The sequence below is a fragment of the Zalophus californianus genome, chromosome 10 (genome assembly GCF_009762305.2).
Source record: "Zalophus californianus isolate mZalCal1 chromosome 10, mZalCal1.pri.v2, whole genome shotgun sequence".
NCBI classification, from domain to species: Eukaryota; Metazoa; Chordata; class Mammalia; order Carnivora; family Otariidae; genus Zalophus; species Zalophus californianus.
In genome coordinates, this window is record NC_045604.1 from 19,235,650 (window position 1) to 19,242,440 (window position 6,791).

The window sequence follows — 6,791 nt, forward strand, 5'->3', positions numbered from 1 at the left end:
CAGTAGCAAAGCAAACTGTGCATGTGCTCAATCAAGTATCTATAGTCTTTATTACTATCAAAGTTGTCCAGGGGAAAAAAATTTCATGTGTGTATAATGTTTTTTTCTTTCTCTCCTTAGGTTGTGTTCCAGCCCTAATAAGGACCTAGAGCAGAAGTTTTTCTTTAGTCATCTAATTTAACCCAAAAGATTACTTCTATGATATGTCTCTGTTTTACACAGGCTGACAAATGTTGGTAGGGGTATCTGAGGTCCACACAAGGAGGATGAATGTCCTGAATTTGAATTAAAATTCAACCTTAACAATTGTGGTATATAGAGAGCATACTTTTCATATATGATCTTCATATGCTGCCTAAACCTACTTACTTAATTGCTATTCAAAGAAATACGGTTATTTGTTGAGGACCCAACCTGACAACATTAAAATTTTTATTTTATATGTGAAATAAATGTAAGGTTGCTGTTCTTTTAAATATTTGGAGAATAAAAAGTACAGGATAAAAACATTAATTTTGTGACCCATGGTTCCTTAACTGTAACATATTTTATAGCATTTGAAGTTTATTATACTATCTAAGTATTTGAGTATTATATTAAATCATATGACGAAGTTTGATGAACCTCAAAATAGAGCCATAGGCTTTTACATCTCTTAGCTAGCTCTGACCTGGTTTGTACTTAGACCTCTCTCAAAAGTTATACAATTTAATTTTATACTGAGCATGTCCTTTCCTGGATAATCTCAAGACATATCTACAGTTGGTATCTTAACACGTTTTATATTACTGGTATTGTTTTTGTTTGCTCTCCTGGCTTCTTCTTTTAAGTGCATAAGTACCACCTAATATATTTCTTACCTATTAATCCACTAAAATGTCTAATCTAAAAGCAATGTTCAAGGTATACTATATTAGAGAAATTGTGAACCAATTTGCTTGTGAATAAAAATGTTAATATGCTTTAGGTCATTTTAACCTTAAATCAAATTTATAACAAAAGTGTAATATAAGTAAACTCAGACTGTTTCTTGCATACAAAAGAGAGCCGGTCATACACACACATACATATATAATTTTCCTCATTAGAATATTTAAATTCATTCATTATATTCTCTGCTATATGTTTATTTTGGTTTTAGATCTTTCTCTTTGAAAGTGTCTGAAGTTTCTTAAATACCTTAATGTGAAAGCATTTTCATGTCTTTCTCCATAAGATGAATATGATGCTAATTAAACTGAGCCAATATATTTGAATCTCAAAATAATTACAATAGTCCCCTGCCTTATCCACAGAGGATACGTTCCAACACCTCCAGTAGACATCTGAAACCATGAATAGTACAGAACCCTAAATATACCGTGTTTTTTCCTACACATACATACCTATGATAAAGTTTAATTTATATATTAGGTACAGTAAGAGTTTTATTAATAAAATAGAACAATTATAAAAATATGCTGTAATAAAAGTTATGTGAACATGTCTTTCTCAAAATACTTATTGTACCATACTCACCTTTGTTCTCCTTGTGATGATGTGAGATAATCAAATGCCTATGTGACGAGAGGAAGTGAGGGAAGGACGTAGGCATTGTGACATAGCGTTAGGCTACCACTGACCTTCGACTCCTTCTCAGAAGGGGATCCTCAGTTTACAGAAACTGAAGCTGTGGGTAGGGTAACTGAAACCTGGGAAAGTGAAACCAGAGATACAGGGCACTACTGCATGTTGGAACTTGAAGGGACTTTAATGCCATTGAGTCTAACTCCTTGATTATGATGAAGAAATTGAGAACCGGAGAGGTTAAGTGATTAGTGTAATCATGTACTAACTGGTAATCCAAGGAACTTTAAATTTAGTCTTCCTAACTTCTTAGCCAGTATTCGTTGTAAATCAATTAAATTCTATCAATAGCTGCTAAAGCAGGTATTGTTTGAATTGGGATAAGGAATAGATGGAAGGGAAGGTAGTACAAAGATGAATAAATTGCATCCTTGCTGGAGTTGATTTTGCTGACAACTAATACTGTCCATCGTAGAACGTTTTCACTTCCATCATGTTTTATCCTCCCCAGCTCCCCGCTGTCCCTGCCCTCAATGATTGGGGAACATTTCTTAGTGTAATTTTACTTTCTCAGGAAAGATTCTCAGTGTTTTTGTACTTCACTGTGTCGTTCCCTAGACTATTACATGTCTCTCCCCCTTCCCCACCCATACAACCTTCAGTGTAGGTTCCAACACCTGCAGTGTCACTCTCCATCATGTTACCTGCAGTTCTAATTCTTTTTTTTTTAAAGATTTTATTTATTTATTTGAAAGACAGAGTGAGAGAACACAAGACAGGGAAGGGTCAGAGGGAGAAGCAGACTCCCCGCTGAGCAGAGAGCCCAACGTGGGGCTCTATCTTGGAACTCTGGGATCGTGACCTGAGCCGAAGGCAGATGCGTAAGGGACTGAGCTACCCGGGTGCCCTGCAGTTCTACCTTTTAAATTCCCTACCAATATAAAAAACAGAACTGTATCAGGAGGAAAGCCATCTCAAAATAAGATGGTTAATTAGACTTGCATCTGAAACCACACACAGGATATGAAATAAATGCAGAGACTAAGACAATACATTGTGATGAAGACATTATTATGCAAAAAAAAAAAATCCATGTTCCATTAACAAAAGTCTTTCTTAATAGGAGAAAAGCTGTAAAACTTCAGTCTTTAGGAATGTTCACTTTTCTGGAGTGATTGAAGCCATTTTTCATTCTTTCATAGACATCAAAATTTGAGTATTACATGCAAGTTACCTTTATTGGAAATGACAAACCCAAAGGGCAAATACAACATTAAAATCCATTGGCAGTTATTACTTCAAAGGGGTTATTATTCTTGGATTAAACAAGAACAGAAGCAAATCTGAACATATTTTTAAGTCTGTATAATATGCTTTTATAAAATTAAATTTTTACAGTAATCTGAAATATTGCAAAAGATGGAATACATATGAGAAAGAATTTATATTATTTTGTGTTTTAAGGATTGAAAACAAAATCCACACTTACTTAAAACCTACCTATTCTTGAATAAAACTTTCTAATTGCTAAAGGGAAAGATAAGTAGATTCATAGAATTTTTTTTTAAAGATTTATTTATTTATTTGAGAGGGAGGGAGAGAGCATGAGTGGAGGGAGGGGCAGAGGAAAAGAATCCCAAGCAGACTCCTCCCTGGACACAGAGTTTGACACTGAGCTCTGATGATCTCACAACCCTGAGATCATGACATGGGCCCCAAATCAAGAGTCGGTCATTTAACCAACTGAACTGACCACCCAGGTGCCCCCATTCATAGAATTTTTTGAAGAACCTAGTATAGGCCTGTCATTTTAAATAGATTATCTCCATATCAACTGTGCTATTTGGTTATAAAAATTTCATATATGAAGCAACAGTCTCAAAGGGCATTAATTTGCCCAAAGTCACAAACCAAGTAGAAGACTCAGAATTAGAAATCAGTGTTTATGACTTCAAAGTCTGGGTGGATTCCTACTGTACTTTTCTATTGCATATAAAATACTGGGATAATAAAATTGTTCTGGAAGCATTTGTTAAGTAGCATTTGTATTGCTGTAGGTGTTTTCGTGTGATTAATAATGTCTTCACAGGTGTAATAGAATTCAGAGCCTAATCTATTTCAAAGAACATGCTGCCTACTATCAGTGTTATGAAGGAGAAAACACGATTGTGCTTTTTCACATTTATTTTCAACTCCTTTGCTTTGTACCTGCGCCACTTAGTATAAGACCTTACATAAAGAAGGAGCTCAATAAGTATTTATTTAATGGATGAAATTAGCACTTAACCAAGCCTTCCATCTTTAATATTCCTATAAGGGCTTATTGTATTTAATTTTTACCCAACATTTAGAAATATTATTACTAAGTGACAACATTTTTCAAAATATTTTCAGAATATTTTGCATATATTTGGCCTTAGTAAACAATGTTTAAAATAACAACCCTTTGCTATTGCACAGGATTTCATATTTTTTATAATACCTTATTATCCACCACACTAATTTAATCCTCTCACTATGTTGTAAGTTAAAGCATTTTGTTTATTTGAATATAAGGGAAATAAAGTATGAAGAAATTAGAGCACTGTTACTGATTACTAAAAGAAATAATTAAGCTGTTTTTACTCATTATATTGTAGTTCCTAACTTGTTGGAGGGAAGAAGTAGGATGGAAATACCAAATTATTTGTTAATTTTATTAACAAACTATGTGGATGTAAATTCTTCATCTGTCAACTTTTGCATGTAAAATATAGTCATAGAAGAGAGAAATGTTTCTAATTTTGTGAGCTAAATTATAAAACTATCAGTGTATATAACATTTTGCTAATCAGACCTCTCAGAATTGATTTTTTTAAATTAACAAAAATGATTATTTTCTAAATTATTTGTACTGTCAAAATCTATTCATGAGCGCAGTGACCAAAATATGTTCAATGGCATAGTGATTATATGGATTATTGCATTATCAGCTGACATGAATAAACTTGCACATTTTTTGAAGTAACCTAAAAATAACAATTTTGAAAACATTCAAGGAAATGATCAGATACAACTTCCTTACAATCCTCCCTTGTATCTGGATTTCAGTGATTATTCAGTGTGGTAGAAAGAATAAAATTTCCCAAAATATCCACATTCTAATCCCCAGGATGTGTGGCTAGGTTACTGTGTATAGCATAAGGGGTTTTATAAATTTCATAAAGTTGAGGACCTTGAGACACTGAGAGCAGCCTAGATTAGCTGTGTCTCCCTAATATAATTACAAGCATCCTTACAAGAGAAAGGCAAAAGGATGGAGTCAGAGAAAAAGATGTGATGACAGAAGCAGATGGAGTGATGAGGGAACTTTAGCCAAGGAATGCAGGTAGGACACCCTCTAGAAGCTGGAAAAGGGAAGGAAACAGATGGTTCCCTAGAGCTTTCAGAAGAAATTAAGCCCTGCGGATCAATTTTAGACTTCTGACCTACAGTACTGCTGACTTAATAATTTGTGTTTTCTTAAGACACTATATATTTGTGATAACTTATAAAAGCAGAGATAGGAAACTAATAGAGCGAGTCATGCAAAGAGTTCAAAAATAAGTAGTATGTTCTTTCCTCTCTAGAAACTCTAAGATTTAACAGCAAATTCCTTCTTCATGGCCATTCCATTCCTCCAGATATTGAACAAACCATTGCCTTTCATCAGGCAGAAACTTGATTTCCTCAAGAATCAGACTGATTCATCCAACTTGGTTACATCACCAACCTGTGAATAGAAACCAGGGTGGGGACAACCAGACCAGAAATAAACTAACAATTTAAGATCTTATAATATTGCATGGCTTTATTCATTTGGTATATACTACTTAGCATAGAGTCTTACACATGTTAGCATCCAATTCATGCTGATTTGGTTGTAACAAATATTGATATAGGTGTAAGTAAGTAAATTATGATCATTACATTTGAAGATTGTATGAAAATGAGATGGTATGAAGAAAAGATACTAAGCACAATAACAGTAAGTGCAGAAGCCGGTGAAAATTAACAAAATGTTAAAAGAAATGTGAGATCAAAATGAGACCACAAGGGACTGACTGACAGGGAGTGGGAGGATTTTTATTTTCATGGAAAGATGGATATGAAGCAATGTGATCATTTTCTTCTTGTGTTTTGTACAGTCCTGCAATCAGGAAAAGAACCCAAACGTTTACTTAATTAGGATGCATCATTAATTTTAGTGTCTCATGAACTCCTAAGGCCTTTCTCCCCTTGTAGAAATAAAAGAAACTAAGCTACTTGAGTGCCAATTCTCTTGGTGTTTCTAAATCTCTGTAATGTGCATGCTTCCTATTCTGAAGAAATACATACCTTGTAGGAGGAAGAAAAACAATCCTTCACATTGATCATGGAGTTTTGCCTCTGAGGAGAAAATATGAATTTACAGACAAAAGCAACTTTAAAAGACTATATAAAATGAATTCATTTCATATTTATGGAAGAAGCCCAAGCCTAAAAGTCAATTCAACGAATATTTATTGAGCATTTATTCAACAATCATTTATTGATAGTATTATGTATAAGAAGTAAGGTTCTAAATGTTATAAGGACATAAAAATAAATAAGTTACAGTCTTTATGTCCTGGTAAGAGGATAAGGGGATAAATATAAAGGTACTTTTGACTCTATCCCACATTCTATTCACATAATCAATCATCTTTTTATTAGAAAGAAAAACAAATTTATTGTCATCCATGGGTCAAGCACTTCTTAGGTAATATACTGAATAAGATAACCAAAGTCATGGACATCAAGTATCTTACAAATATTGACACAATCTTAAAAACAACACAAAAGGAAATAATAAACCTAGATTTGAGTAATTGCTGGTATCTTTAACTAAGGCATAAGATCTCTTCAGCAATATGTATATCATGCTTCATTTATTGACATTGCATACTAGCTTCTGAAAGCATGTGTTTTTACCTATTGCCTGCACTTGTTGTCAAGAGGAGTTTGCTTGGAGTTTAAGAGGTAACAGTTTCAGCAGGGTGAATTTTTCTTTCAGTATAAGTTTTAAGTTAACAACTCCAATATCTTTAGTTCAACCACAATTTTAATTTTGTGCTAATGCACAGTTCAGTTTAGTCAGCAGGATGGTGTTGTGATCTGATACACAGCAATTCAAGAACCCAGACACCTTCCATCTCATGACCTGTTGTTCCACTAGGTCCTTAGAT